The 15,332-nt window shown below is 42.0% G+C and overlaps 1 long non-coding RNA gene across 1 annotated transcript; it reads left to right on the top strand.

Moving 5' to 3' along the window:
- Window positions 1-9,225: 9,225 nt before the first annotated feature.
- LOC117837126 (uncharacterized) lies at window positions 9,226-10,672 on the top strand. The gene is made up of 2 exons (XR_004636241.2): window positions 9,226-10,116; window positions 10,221-10,672. It is a non-coding gene; the product is annotated as an uncharacterized lncRNA (long non-coding RNA).
- Window positions 10,673-15,332: the final 4,660 nt, after the last annotated feature.

Below are 15,332 nucleotides of genomic sequence, written 5' to 3'. Positions count from 1 at the left end.
TGATACGGATACCAGTTTGTTACTTCTTCTTTGAAGCCGTTGCAAAAGCATCTGAAGTGCTCAGCTATTCTTGAGGGAGCAAGCTTGCTTCCTAGGAAGGAAGATACAGCTTCTCCGAAAGAGGTGCAGCGACATCTTGCTGATGGGTCAGTCTCTGATTCTACATTGGGGAAGGTCTTGGTCTCGATCCGTTCTTTGAAGATTTTGCTCATATATAAATTGAGCTAGAGGTTGACAAACCATCAGGGACCACCAGGGTTCTCGATGGGTTCCCCAGGTGACAACTTCACTGTGACTTGATGCAACATGTAGTACACTGACCCTACCAAGTGTTTCCCAAAGGACAGCGGCGCCTCTTGCTAGTGCTTTGCCAACAGCTTGCGTATTGGAGGTAGGACCGGCCGATTTTCCATAGAAAAGATGTTTTTCTAACCACATCATCAAGAAGGTTCTGTGTTCCTTTTTCGTGATGGGTCCGGTCTTCATGTTCTTCTCGATGAAGCCTTTCTATCCGCCGATGGCTTTCGTTTCCAACCGGTGGATAGGTTTGATTAAAAGATCGAAAGGTGTATCGGCGGAGGAGATATCGAGGCCAGTCAGCATCAGAACATCGGCCAAAGTTGGAGTCATTGATCCGTGGCCGAAAAGAAACGCATTGAGAGCATCGGACCAGAAATAAGATGCCGCGATGAGCAGAGAGTCATTCCTTTCCATATGAGATAGGGACAGATTTATGCAGTGGCCGATTTTCCGCTCATCCCAGAAGACTCTCTTGGAATTCGACATCCTAAAAAACCACTCTCTCCAGCCGGGAGTTTGATTCGGCCAAGACTTGAAGGTGTTCGTCCAAATGTCCAAATCCATAGTTTATTGTTTAAAGGAATCCTATGAGTTTCCAGGGTGATCAGATCGGTTGGGTTAGGATCTCCCATAGGGCCAAGACCGATGAGTCCAGGGGTGTCGGCCATGGGGATGGTAATTCTCTGCCTAAGTTCCTGAGCAAATGCGAAGAAAAACTAAGAACAGATCTAGAAATCGTGAAAAGGTAAAAAAAGAGGGCTCAGAAAATTTACCTTAGGGACGATGGCCATGGTGGCGGTAGGTGTCGCCATTGAGACTTGGAAGCCGGTACGATTGATGAAGAATAGGAGAAAGTCACTGGGATGCGCCTAAGGGTGGAATGAGCAAGGATGCTGGAGTGCTTTGGGAGACGATTCGCCGGAAAGAAAATCCTTTTCGCCCAGAGATAGAAGAAGCGGCAAAAGAGATGAATATATGGGGGATGGCTTGAGAGAGGGGTAAATATAGAATTTTTACCGCGCCATCTGCGCCAATTTCGAAAAGAGCGGTTGCCCGCAGGCGCTCTGTTCGAAAAAGTGCAATCATTAAGGAGAAGATTTCGGGAGCAAAAAGGATTTTGCCGCATTTATTGTTACTTCTCTTCCAGAGGAAGGAATCTGAGTTGAGAAAATTTTGGAGCAAAAGATAAGTTTCACTCCGAAATTTGGGGGCATGTGTTGACGCCGGATTTTGACACGTGTTAGGGTCGGCGTCAAGAAAAGAAGAAAATGGCCGACGCAGTTAAACAGGAGGCTGTGGCTAGGGAAATTGGCCGGTTAGCCGATGGAGTCAATGGAGATTGGCTGATCGGAAGCCATAGCAGCTCGGCCAACATGGGCTTAAATGGGCCAAGGCAGTAACAAGATGAAGACAGAGTTGGCCTATAGAAGATTGATTAGTGTTCGACTCCGATGCGAGTTGTGTCCATATGTAAAAGTTTGTTATTTTGAATTAGAGATAAAATCGTAGTCGGTTAGGAAATCAGTTGTAACAGGGTATAAATAGGTGCCTCGTAAGGCTTGTAAAATAAACCAACAATTATCAATACAAATCTACTCTTTCACGTAACTTTACTTAAAGTCGGCGACTTCGCCAAATCCTTTTCTTTTCACGAGTTCGTGCGAGTTGGCAGGACTGCATTAAGACGACCTCCAGCCAATTTGTAAGTTCCGCGTATCGAGTAATATCTAAGCTTTAACTTTGGGCGCATCGTTGTTGTTTTGTTTAGATTTATTCACTAGTTATAGTTATCGATACCTACTAGAATTATAGGTTTTACCTGTTATTTTAATTTTTATCACCAGTTATCTAGCTTGAGGCACGAACTGTCAGCTATATCAAAATCTTGTTTATCATCATACAACCGATTAGATCTGTTCCAAGTGTTGTCTCTGTAACATTGTTTAGGATTACAACAGTAGTTTCTTTTACAATTGCCACGTGATTATCGGCTGTTTCATAGCCGGTCATCTTTACACTAAATCGGCCAATCCGCTAATACATCTTTTGGAATAGATTAGAACTTCAGCCGATCGAATCACTGGAATTTAATATCTTTTCTTCCCTATCAATCAACATGTTAGATTGACTAGCACGCCGTGTGAACTGCACCAGGGCAATAACCCGAATAGGAGCTAAGCAGATTCTTCCGAGTCGTGTGTCCGACGCAAGAGTTAGGACCACTTTCTGATTTTTTCCGTCAACAATGTGTTGCTCCTGGACGTGGCACTAATCCCCGATTCGGCGGGATTCGATGCATGCTGGCATGCTCCGCGTCTCGGCGTGGCGCTTATATACACCATCGGTCCGATGGGGTTGAACGGCTGTGCCAAGGCATCTCGATTCTCAAGGTGATGGAAACGAGGCTCAATTGGTTAGGGTGAGATGAGATTTCTCTCTGTTTTTTTTTAAGATTCGCCGGGACAGTTCGATGAAGATACTCATATGGGATGTGCCTGCATACGTGTATATTTGTAACACGTTTAGGAAAGAAAAGAAAAATAGTCCAAAAGTGTGTTTTATTTGTATTTTTTGGGGCACGTCTCTTTGAGTAAATGTCATGTTGTGTACTCCGTATGTTGATTAACCTGCAGCGATCTTGCGGACACCCTTCTGGACCACCGGATCATTCTGCCATCATTTCAAAACGATCACGCTCCCAGGCCAACTGGAAATTTGCTGCTAATCTCACGCGCCATCATATCAGCATTCAATTCAAGGCTTATGTGTTATCACCGACTTCTTGTTCTGTCAATTTATCCATCTTATAGTTGGTTCCCGCCAAAGTTTCCCTTCTGGATATATGTATATAGCTGGAGCACATTAAAACTTATATTAATCGGGTAAAGCCAGTGAACAGGGGTTGCTGTGCCCATGATCATGTTTTCCTGGTGTCAAGTCCTAAATCAATACAGATAAGGAAAGAGCATGCCTCTACTGGTTTAAATGGGGAATTCTTAGATAGTTGGCTGAAAAGGTCATGTCTATGGTGACATATTTGTGAACTGGTCCATAGCACTTGAAGTCATAGGTGGATTATTAAAATAAAACCATGTTGTTGACCCTACACGCTTGTTAGGAAAAACCAGATCGGATGCATGTGTACAATATAAATTAGATGTTTTCTTTTCTGTTTTAAAAAAGATGTTTTATTTCTTAAAATGTTTATATCCAGTTTTCGTTGAAGTTAAACACGCAAGGGGAAGCAGAGTATGTATGTGGCCCATATCTTATCAACCGCGCAGCAAGTACTGTACTCGCTACAAGCAACAATGTGGACGTACGTTATCCCCATCTTCGTGCACTAACCATCACTGAAGAATAACTGGTTGATACTTAATCATACCAAGGGCCCACTGATTTAAGTACATTCAGATTTTGTTTTTTTCCTTCGCTTCATAGCATATTTGTTATTAAGGTGCATGCCATTCGCTTTCAGTTCATAATTTCTTGTTAATTACTACAAATACGCTAACACCCTCTTTGGAGCTTCCACACTCAGATTTTTCCATCTTGTGCACGTCACAAATTGCTCTGCGTCCTACCAACTTCTTAATCGTCTAAGCTGATATGTGTCCTAGACAACTTCTTCACTGTCTCCTATGTTTCCCAGATCAGTGGACTAGTCCATCAACCCATACTCCCGCACGAACTAATATTTTTTTAAAAGCTATTATATTTAAAAATTATTTAGAAATTAAACTACTAGCTAATAATCAATATTGTTTACCTACTACTCTCTTATTTTTTCAGTACTTCAATATAATACTCATATAGTTGCGTACTTATTTTTATCTAGTTGTGATTGATTTTTAATTAGTAATTACTCTATACAATTTTTCATCCATATTCACACTTTTTCCATTTTGTATCGCACCTCCATACATTGTGTTTAGCATAAAAATCATTATTTCTCATCACTTCCTCACATACATGTATAAATGGTCTACATGGTGACAATTATCATGTGTATATACCTGTTGGCGCTAAAAGTCAGCCGATTGACCTTCAGCGTTGGACACATGACCCGGGAGAATCTGCTTAGCTCCTGTTCGGGTAATCGCCCTGGTGCGGTTCGCGCGGCGTGCCAGCCAATCTGACCTGTTGATTAGCAAGGAAGAAAACGTTTCAAATTCCAAGGCATCCGATCGGCTAAGGTTCCGATCTCGAAAAGCGTATCAGCGAATCGACCGATTTGCTATATAAAGATAATCGGCTATGATACAGCCGACAATCACGTAGCCATTACGAAGAAAACTACTAGAGTAAACCAGATAAAGCTACAAAAGCAACACTTGAAATAGATCTAACCGGCTACGCGACAATAATGAATGAAAATAGCAACAAAAGAGCCGATAGTTCAAATCTCAAGCTGGATAACTGGTGATAAAACTAGAACAGTAGATAAAACCTATGATTCTAGCAAATATCGATAACTTATGAATAAATCTAAACGAAACGACAGCGATGCGCCTGAAGTTAAAGCTTAGATATTACTCGGTAAACGGAACTTACAGAATCGGCCGGAGATCGCGTCGATGCAGCCCTGCCAACCCGTACGAACTCGTGAAAGAAGAAAAGTATTGGCGAAGTCGCCGACTTGAAAGTAAAGTACGATGAAATAGTAGATTGTTGTATTGATTGATGTGTTCTTTGCAAATCTCTAAAGATGGCTATTTATAGCCTGTTACAACTAATTTCCTAACCGACTAGGATCTATCTCTAATTTTAAACGAAAATGAGTATTTACAAGCACAACTCGTATCGGAATTGATTATTGTACTCCCACAGGCCAATCTTTCTCTATCTTCTTTCTCTGATCCACTTTAAGCCCATATTGGCCCAATCGCTCCAGCCTTCCAATCGGCCGATCTCCATCCGCCAAAACACTGCAGCGCCAATCGGCTGATTCTGAGTTGTAGCACCAATCGGCCGATTCCCAATCATGACCTTTTAATCCACCACATCAGCCAATCCTTTCTTCTCTTGACGCCGATCCCATACGTGTCAAAATCTGGCATCAACAATACCTTAACTTAGTATTTCTATATTAACAATGGTATAAATAGGTAATTTAGAATCATAATCATATATTACTTTACTTTTAGATATTTCTGTATGATGCACATAAAGATAATTAGATTAAGATTTATGTGTTTACTTTAAATTATTTTAATAATGACATACATGGGTAACAAATTTAGAATGACATTTTAAGTTATGCTTTATAATGATATGCATGAGTAAATTGGATGAAAATTGTGGGGTTACTTTAAATTATTTTTAATAATGGTAGAACTCCGTAATTTAGATATAGCTTTAGGTTTTATTTTAGAGTATTTTCATAATGATAGTATTGGGTAACCTTTTAGAAAATATAATATAACAATGAATATAATTATTAGAGTTTACAGGATTGATGTTTCTAATTTTTTTGATAATTTCTAGGATTTGTTTTTTCTAGTGTGTCTCATGAGAACTAATGCGGAGTCTTCAATGGAAAAAATGAGACCACATTGCTACAAAACTATTACCTTGAGCTACCTCTCATTTGTTAAATATTCGAACGCAATATTTTTGTAGACACATACTTATTATCTTCATCTAATTATGATAGATTTTAGTTAGTTCATCCACGTTTATAATCTTTAACTTTTTCACTTTGCATTTGAATTTGTTTAATGAACCCTAAGTTTGAGCTATAATTTTAACATAGAAATCTATATTTTCATCACTTCCTCTATATCTTTATAACTGGTGACACACATCATATGTATAGACCTTAGTTATTATATCATATACCAATAGTGTAAGAAATTAATAGACATTTAGAATCATGCATTAGTGTATATTTTTAATTAAGGTGATTTGGATTCAAATGTAGGGTTACCTCCTCATGTCATTTCTAATAATGGCATATGTGGGTAATATAGATGAAAATTTAAGAGGTTATTTAAGTTATTTTTTTAAGGATTAGTGGTGGTCAATTTAGTTGCAAATTTAGGGGGTTATTTTAAATATTATTTGTAACGGAATAGTGGGTAATTTTGATGAAGATTAAGAGGTTATTTTAATTTATTTTATATAATGGTAGAGGTGGGTAATTTAGATATAAATTTAGGGGTTACCTTAAGGTACTTTCATAATGACATAGGTGGGTAATTTCTTAGAAAAAACATAATAGATCCAATGGCTATGATGATTTGAGTCTATCGATTGATGGTCAGCTGTTTTGCTTTTTTTAAATAATTTTTAGGATTTCTCTTTTTTTCTAAAGTGTCCACCTATGATTATATGTGGTTTCACCTGGATGCCCGCAGCGGTAGGCCAGCCGGCGATGATGGCATTGGCAAGTAGGGTGGCAAGGTGGAGGCGATGTTGCCAAATGCCAACCGCAAGATCGAGTCAGATGCCGGTCGGGTAGGAGAGGGGCAACGATAATCACAACAGTGGAGGTGGGAGGCGGCAACAAAGAGGTGTTTACTGCAGCAATAATGTAAACACAAGTCACACGGCGATGCTCCAACTTCTGGCACGATCATGATTCATGAAGACTACAACAGCAGCTAGCTCTCACCCGCCAGCTTGGTCCTCGCCTCCTGCACCAAATGGTTTAATAGCTATGGATGTCATACCTGGCTGGTTCCAGTAACATCTGGATCGATCAACAGAAAGCACCTAGCAAAGCATGCTGGGACATCACGGTACATCGCAGAGTACCTGGATATATCATGCAGCGCGAGGACAATTTGTAACTGTCTCCAATAATTCTTGCATCGCTGCATTGCATAGGCCAACAAAAGCCAAATATCTCCCGTCTCCATGGACCACGGTACTGCATGCATTGATTAGTTGGGGGTGAACCTATATACGATCTGATCTCATCAGATCTAATCTTCAGACAAGCTGGACCATGACACCATGGACCATTCGCTGTCTGTCCTTCTCCAAGCTTTGTTCGTTGGCGTAGCTATACTTTCCTTACACGTTGACGTTCTGTGGGCCGCAGATAAGGTAACTAGCTCGATCGCGCGCAAGATTTGCTCCATCTACTGTCCATGGGCGTCTACATGCATGATAGCAACGGTTGCTCTAGAGCTTATTAATACTGTATTATTAGGAGATGTGTATGTACCTCACGAACAGGAGAAATGTAATTCTTTTTCTTTTAGCGGATAGTCGCGTGATTAACTCGTGCTTTAGCAGAGGCAAATATGAATAATGACTCGATGGAGTTAACGTCGCGATACTTGTTAGCATCTATTTATTGACTTAGCTATAGACCAACGTAAGCCTTTTATCCTCCACGGTCGCCAGATGTGCTGCTTCATCTTACTTTTCAGCGTCTCCGTAAAGCTAACATGTTAGCTATAAGTTTGTTCATGTTAATAATATATGGCATTATAGATAATCTCATAATAGTATAACTATAACAAGTGAACGCAGCTGGTTTCTTGTGGTGAAATCTAAGCTGCTGATATGGGTTCGAGTTATCGACTCAATATGTGTGCTTGTCTTTTTTTATTTATTCTATAATTTAACTAGCACTATTCTTTTATTGGTAGGTAACGTGTCCATCGATAGCAAAGTGTGTGAGGTGTCTTCGTTAATTTCAAGATTTGTCGGATCAATCTCTCGGATGTGCTCATGGTAGGATTGTGTATACGTATTCATTAGGTGAGTGTGCGTGTATGTAAATATCTACGTCCACGGATTTCTCGAGTGTCAACACGAGCCTAAGCCACTTTCCCTATATGGTTGGACGCCATTGCCCGAGGTTAGACCGATCCATTTGACTCGGCCACATCAGCTCAACCTTTACTAAAGCTGATCGGCGAATAGTCAACCACCCAGGAAATCAGTCGTACAAAGGATAGTACAATACCGGTCTTCTTTACACATGATAGTTATACTTTACAAAAGTCGGCCTAACGACCATGTTTTACAGCACAAAACTCAAATCTAACTTTACGTCGGTATACAAATCCCAAAAGTATCTTGAGTACCTTGAATGCAAAGTCATCCCCGTGAAAGTAATAGTCATCAACAACGTTATCCTTGTCAAACTGATCATTGTTTTACGATGATTTTTAAGTAAGTGTGGGTACTTTTGTTAGAATCCTCCAAGGTTGGAGCGAAGGTGTGTCGGCCAGTAACGATGAAAATAGACGGGAACGGACGGGAAAACACCTTAATCATGTCCCGTCCCATATTTTTTCACCGGAAATGGGAGCGGGAGCGGGACAGTCATGAGCGGGATAAATAGGTATACGAAAATGGACAAACGTGGATGGAAATACAATGGAATAGTGAGCAGCAGCAAGATACGCGACGGGCGGCAGCAGCTGGCGCCTAGCAGAGCGGTGGCAGGGGGCCACGGGCCGGCGACGGCAGGGGGCCAGGGGCCGGGTGGTGGCAGCTGATAGAGGCGCAGTCGTGCAGAGGCAGAGCGGCGGTAGGGGGCAGGCCGGCACGCGGCGGCAGAGGGCTAGGGGCCGGTAGCGGCGGTGCGGGTATGCGACGGCAGGGGGCAGGCCGACGGCATGTGGCAGGGGGCCAGGGGGCAGGGGTAGGTGGAGGCGGCGGGATGAATTGGGAACGGCCGAACGGGAAGTTGCCGATGCCAGACGCCAGGACCAGATAAAGGGAAGGGGATTAGGGTTGTTTGATGGGTGTGTTGGACTAGATTGGACGATTGGGGTTCGGGGGATTGAGGTACCAGGCTTATTCCATTAAATTAGAAACGGGATGAATACGGGATCATTCTGGATTAAACGGATCCCGCAAATACCGACGGGATACCCCTCAACCATATCCCGTTCCGTTCCCGGATACCCTATTCCATTTCCTATCCCGTTACCGGATCTTACCGTACCATTTTCCCGTTACCGGATCTTACCGTACCGTTTTCGTATACCTGGAGGGAAAACGGACGGGCGGTAACGGGTTTTGTCCGTCCGTTTTCATCGCTACCGGCCAGGCCCGCGATGGTCCCCGTTAGGAGCCCCCGGACCGGTCGCGGCATACTCCGGAAGGACCCCGCCCCCGCCGCCGCCGTCGCGTCGCTTCCCCGTCGCCATGGACGTGGGCGACCGGTCTTTCCGTGCGCGCGTGGGCCTCTCCTTCCCTGTTGCTTGCGTCACCGCCGGGCTGCGGTATGGGCTTCTTCCTTGTAGGTGAGGTTGCGGGCGACGCCATACCGTGTGGCGACGCAACGCGTCGTGAGGGGTCTGAACAGCGACATGGGTGGGCGCTTTTAGGTGGCCAGCTTGTCGCAGATGACAACCGAGGACGGTTCTTGGGTCTTCTCCCACGCAATCGACTGCATAGAGGGATCAAGGCGTTGCTGCGTTGAAGAAGAGCGAGGCGACGATGGCGTGACAGTGAGGGCTGGGCTGAGGCAACGGATTGGATGGTTGGTTTTGCGGGGCGCAGGTGGAGAGGCTGGGCCGACGGCGGTGGCACACAGTCGGCCCCGAGGTGCCGATAGCGCATGGTGAGGGTCAGAGCCGCCTCCTACTCCTTCCTCCGGTCTCCAACCATCCCCAACACCTGCTGTCCACCGCTCGCCGAGGAACCAACACGGTGTTCCCGCGACTGCTGCGAAAGGCCCACGTGGGTGCGACGAAGAAGACATGGGACATGCAAGCGTGGGCATCTCCCTCGCACACCCGTGCGACCTCCCATGGTGCAGAGCTCGCCGGCCAGTGCCCCAGCAGCTGGAGTGGCTGTCGATATGGACGACGCCCAGAAGGTGCTCGAGGAAATGCGTCCAACGTAAGCTGGTCACTGAATAGTTAGTTTTTTCAGTTTTAGAATGTAGCAACTGATGCGCAAGGACATCTAATATCAAGTCTGTTCCGTCCATTTTCTGTTTGCAGCAAAGATTCTTCATGAATCCATGTTCTTGCTATTACAAGTTGCCATGGATTTGTGACTCACCAAGGAGCGGTGCCAGGTGCCAGGCGAGGACAGATTGCAGGGATGAGCTGTGCCGCGGCTACAAACAAAAGCGATTGCTTTGGGGACGTTTGTGCCGCTGCTAGATCAGCATGTACAACATTCCTTTCAGTCACATTTTACTGCCCCTGGAGGCTACTCATGGATTCCCCCTTCCTGGTACTGCAAATTTGGATGACACAAAATGTTCTAGCATCTGTAACTGTAAGAAACTGTTCTATACTAAACTTTTATGGTCCTTAGCATTCTTGCAAAGATATGAACTATAGATTCTTGCAAAGATATGAACTATAGATTCTTGCAAAGATATGAACTATAGTTGTAGATATGCATAACTATCAATATGTGACTTGCAATAGTCTGTCAATTACTCCGTTAATTTGTAGCCTATTCTAATAAGGACAACCCTGTGTTTCATTAAGCTTTACAGTATCGTACTACTATGCAGTTTATGGAGAAGGGGGGCACACCATAGGCGAAGTTAGTTCCCATCAGTAACAATTATGTTTCCACGCTACGCCAATGGGTAACCAATAGATGAAGACTTTTGAGTCATAGCATCTTCTCTGCTAATAATTCGATAAAATGTGTAACTATATTAGATTTTCAATTCCCAGTGTCAGTGATGCCAGATATGATCTGCATAAACTAAGAGTGCACATTCAGAACGAAATGGCAAACTGTCTTTGACCTGAATCAAACCTCTATGTCAGCAGTGCACCCATTTGTTTTTCATGTGTCCACTTTGCTTACGAGCATGATAGCCTTTTTAGTGTACTGGCTGACTCAACATTTTTGTGAAAAACTTACTACTTGTGGAACGTTAGTTTTATTATTTTAAAACTAATTAGTTCTTACCGGGTTAGGTGAATAAAACATTTTGATCAATCAAGTGGAACTAAACATCATACAATATTAATAATTCAAGGAAAACATTATATTCAATTTGATTACTCTACGATGCTTAAGTGATGATCAAGTGCATTCATAATCGACAATTGCAACGATCCATACCGATTTACATCCTACAGGAAATACCTAATCACCAGCCATGCACAACTGCGCGAGTTGCGCATAACGACCTTTCAATTAGCCGTACCCAAAGATCGGAATTATAATTACCCGAATCCAGGGACCCACCCCTACATGGGACCCCACATCTGGCCTGATCTCCATGTGAGTTTCAGACTACGCCCCTGCCATTCTCCAGCACATCAAGCACAAGTAAGAATATTTCCAATCAGAGAGCCAACTAACCTACCGGACTTTACTGGTCCCATAAACAGTAAGCAACTAGGTAAAATCACTTGATCACTAGTTAAGACAAACGAACGGGCCTTAATTCCTTAACCGAGTAGACGGAACTACGGAGCTCAAGTCTCCTTTCTTGATTCCATCCGAACTTCCGTCCACTATTTTCAAAACAGGCCATTTCCTTGACATAAAACATATATGAACACTGTTACCTTAGGGTGCTCAGATAAAACATATATGAACAATGTTACCTTAGGTTGCTGAGCACCAGATGTACTAAAAAGATTGGAATAGCATGATTACACTTTGCTAAGCATGGGACAATTACTAATTATTTTGAACAGGCTATTTTGAACAGGCGGTAAAGATGTCCTTAACAAACAAGGTCAGATTGTCGGATTGTGCATGAAAGTAAGGTTTCAATCCACTTCTAGACCTAATGCATAAATAGGGAAATAACCAATAATTTGAACACATGAATAGTAATTTCTGAAAATAGATAGGTATAGATGCTTCAGGGCTTGCCTGGGGTATAAAAGTGTTAATAAAAGGAGGAACTTCAACACCTTCCTTAAACTTTCAGATAATTTCACAAAATCCACTTCAGGAGCTTCAGGTTCTATGATATGATGCAAGGCACAATTAGAATATGACTATACAAGTTGCAAGCCAACACTAATCTACCCAAAAGATTAACCCACAAATTAATTTTCATAACTAACCTAACTTAAACCTTTTCTTTTATTTAGAAAAGTATTATAAATAATTTCTAATCTCAAAACCTAATTCCTATGGATTAATAAGCATTTTTGAATAATAAAATATTATTAAAAATTTTATACATTTTATAAAGGTTAAGTATTTATTTAAATACCTTAAATAAAGGTACTAAATAAATACCTAATTTTTTATATCTTCTCCTAAGGTTTAAGAATTTTAATGCATAAAGGAAAATGAAACAAACCTAACAAAATTTGTTTCACTATTTTTGACAATTCTACAAATTTTGGTGAATTAAATATGAGAACTGGATTTAAAACTAATATCTAAAACACCTAAATCTATTTTTCCCCAAAACCTGCCGGAACTCTCTTTTCTCACCCGTGCTCCACCTACCCACGGCCACTGACAAGCGGGCCCCCGGGTCAAGGCACAGTTGCCCGCCTTGATCGCGGGTACCCCTGGCGGGTAGCGGCACTAGCTCGCCGGCGGCGAGGTTTCTGGCGGCGGGGACTAACCGGCTATGTTACCTAGGTCCTTGCGCATCCTCTGGTGGTGTTCTTGATGAAGCTGGTGGACTGGATAAGGGCGTGCGACTACGGCGGTGGACACGGCCATGACTTGCCGGCGTGGATGATGACGACAATGGCACTCCGGCCAGTCTCTACGGCAACAAGCTTGCACTATAGCTTCCGAAGTCGCTACACAAGCTATCTGGGCCAACATCTCATACGGATAAGAACAAAAACCAGGTGCTCACTGTGAGGGTGTCTATGGCGGCCGACGGATGGAAACAACGACGAGATCGACTTGGCCGGCGCTTAGCTGAAAAAAGGAGGGGTGTGGGGTGTGTATTGGGTTGTGGAGGATCTGTGGGCGCGAGGAATTGGATCAAGATGCAGCAAGGCTCCTGGTATCGAGCGCGAGGCGGCTCTGCTCTACTCTGTGCTTGCGGATGGGGAAAAAGACGGACGGCGACGGCACCTCGGGTTTTTTATAGGCCGGGTAAGGCGGTAGAGAGTGCCAGCAGCTTGGTTACGTGGACGTGGCGTGAGAAGAGCTTGGATGGCAAGGCGGTCGACTGTCGAGTGTATCGAGTGTTCCTAGGATGCCTCGAATCATCCACCACTTGAATCTTAACTATACATTAGGATCGCTTCCACGAAGGGAAAACATCAACAAATTTACATTTTTCCATAAATATTGAAGGTGTGAATTATTGCAAACCATATATTGAATCAAAACAAACTTATGGTGCAAGTTAAAAAACCGTTCTGAGAGTTTCAAACATAAACAATCGGAAGTAAAATAATTAAACAACTAAATTTATAACTAAGTTTATTACTAGGGTATTGCGAGACTCGTGAAATATCCTAGTTCTTCGAGCCTTCATCTTCGGTAGACCGCTGCTGTACGGCGGAAAACAACAAAAGAGGATCCCCTTAGTATGAAGGTCTAGATAAACTAAAATAAAATTTTAAGGAGCATGATAGCCTTTTTAGTGTACTGGCTGACTCAACATTTTTGCGAAAAACTTACTACTTGTGGAACGTTAGTTTTAGTATTTTAAAACTAATTAGTTCTTACCTGGTTAGGTGAATAAAACATTTTGATCAATCAAGTGGAACTAAACATCATACAATATTAATAATTCAAGGAAAACATTATATTCAATTTGATTACTCTACGATGCTTAAGTGATGATCAAGTGCATTCATAATCAACAATTGCAACGATCCATACCGATTTACATCCTACAGGAAATACCTAATCACCAGCCATGCACAACTGCGTGAGTTGCGCATAACGACCTTTCAATTAGCCGTACCCAAAGATCGGAATTATAATTACCCGAATCCAGGGACGCACCCCCACATAGGACCCCACATCTTGCCTGATCTCCATGTGAGTTTCAGACTACGCCCCTGCCATTCTCCAACACATCAAGCACGGGTAAGAATATTTCCAATCAGAGAGCCAACTAACCTACCGGACTTTACTGGTCCCATAAACAGTAAGCAACTAGGTAAAATCACTTGATCACTGGTTAAGACAACGAACGGGCCTAAATTCATTAACCGAGTAGACGGAACTACGGAGCTCAAGTCTCCTTTCTTGATTCCATCCAAGCTTCCGTCCACTATTTTCAAAACAGGCCATTTCCTTGACATAAAACATATATGAACAATGTTACCTTAGGTTGGTGAGCACCAGAGGTACTAAAAAGATTGGAATAGCATGGTTACACTTTGCTAAGCATGGGACAATTACTAATTATTTTGAACAGGCAGTAAAGATGTCCTTAACAAACAAGGTTGGATTGTCGGATTGTGCATGAAAGTAAGGTTGCAATCCACTTCTAGACCTAATGCATAAATAGGGAAATAACCAATAATTTGAACACATGAATAGTAATTTTCTAAAATAGATACGTGTAGATGCTTCACGGCTTGCCTGGGGTAAAAAAGTTTTAATAAAAGGAGCAACTTCAACACCTTCCTTAAACTTTCAGATAATTTCACGAAATCCACTTTAGGAGCTTCAGGTTCAATTATATGATGCAAGGCACAATTAGAATACGACTATACAAGTTGCAAGCCAACACTAATCTACCCAAAAGATTAACCTAAAAATTAATTTTCTTAACTAACCTAACTTAAACCTTTTCTTTTATTTAGAAAAGTATTATAAATAATTTCTAATCTCAAAACCTAATTCCTATGGATTAATAAGCATTTTTGAATAATAAAACATTATTAAAAATTTTATACATTTTATAAAGGTTAAGTATTTATTTAAATACCTTAAATAAAGGTACTAAATAAATACCTAATTTTTATTATCTTCTCCTAAGGTTTAAGAATTTTAATGCATAAAGGAAAATAAAACAAACCTAACAAAATTTGTTTCACTATTTTTGACAATTGTACAAATTTTGGTGAATTAAATATGAGAACTGGATTTAAAACTAATATCTAAAACACCTAAATCTATTTTTCCCCAAAACCCGCCGGAACTCTCTTTTCTCACCCGCGCTCCACCTACCCACGGCCACTGAC

Source organism: Setaria viridis, chromosome 9 (genome assembly GCF_005286985.2).
Source record: "Setaria viridis chromosome 9, Setaria_viridis_v4.0, whole genome shotgun sequence".
NCBI classification, from domain to species: domain Eukaryota; kingdom Viridiplantae; phylum Streptophyta; class Magnoliopsida; order Poales; family Poaceae; genus Setaria; species Setaria viridis.
Note: the sequence above shows the minus strand (reverse complement) of the source record. Positions and strands in the feature narration are given on the sequence as shown.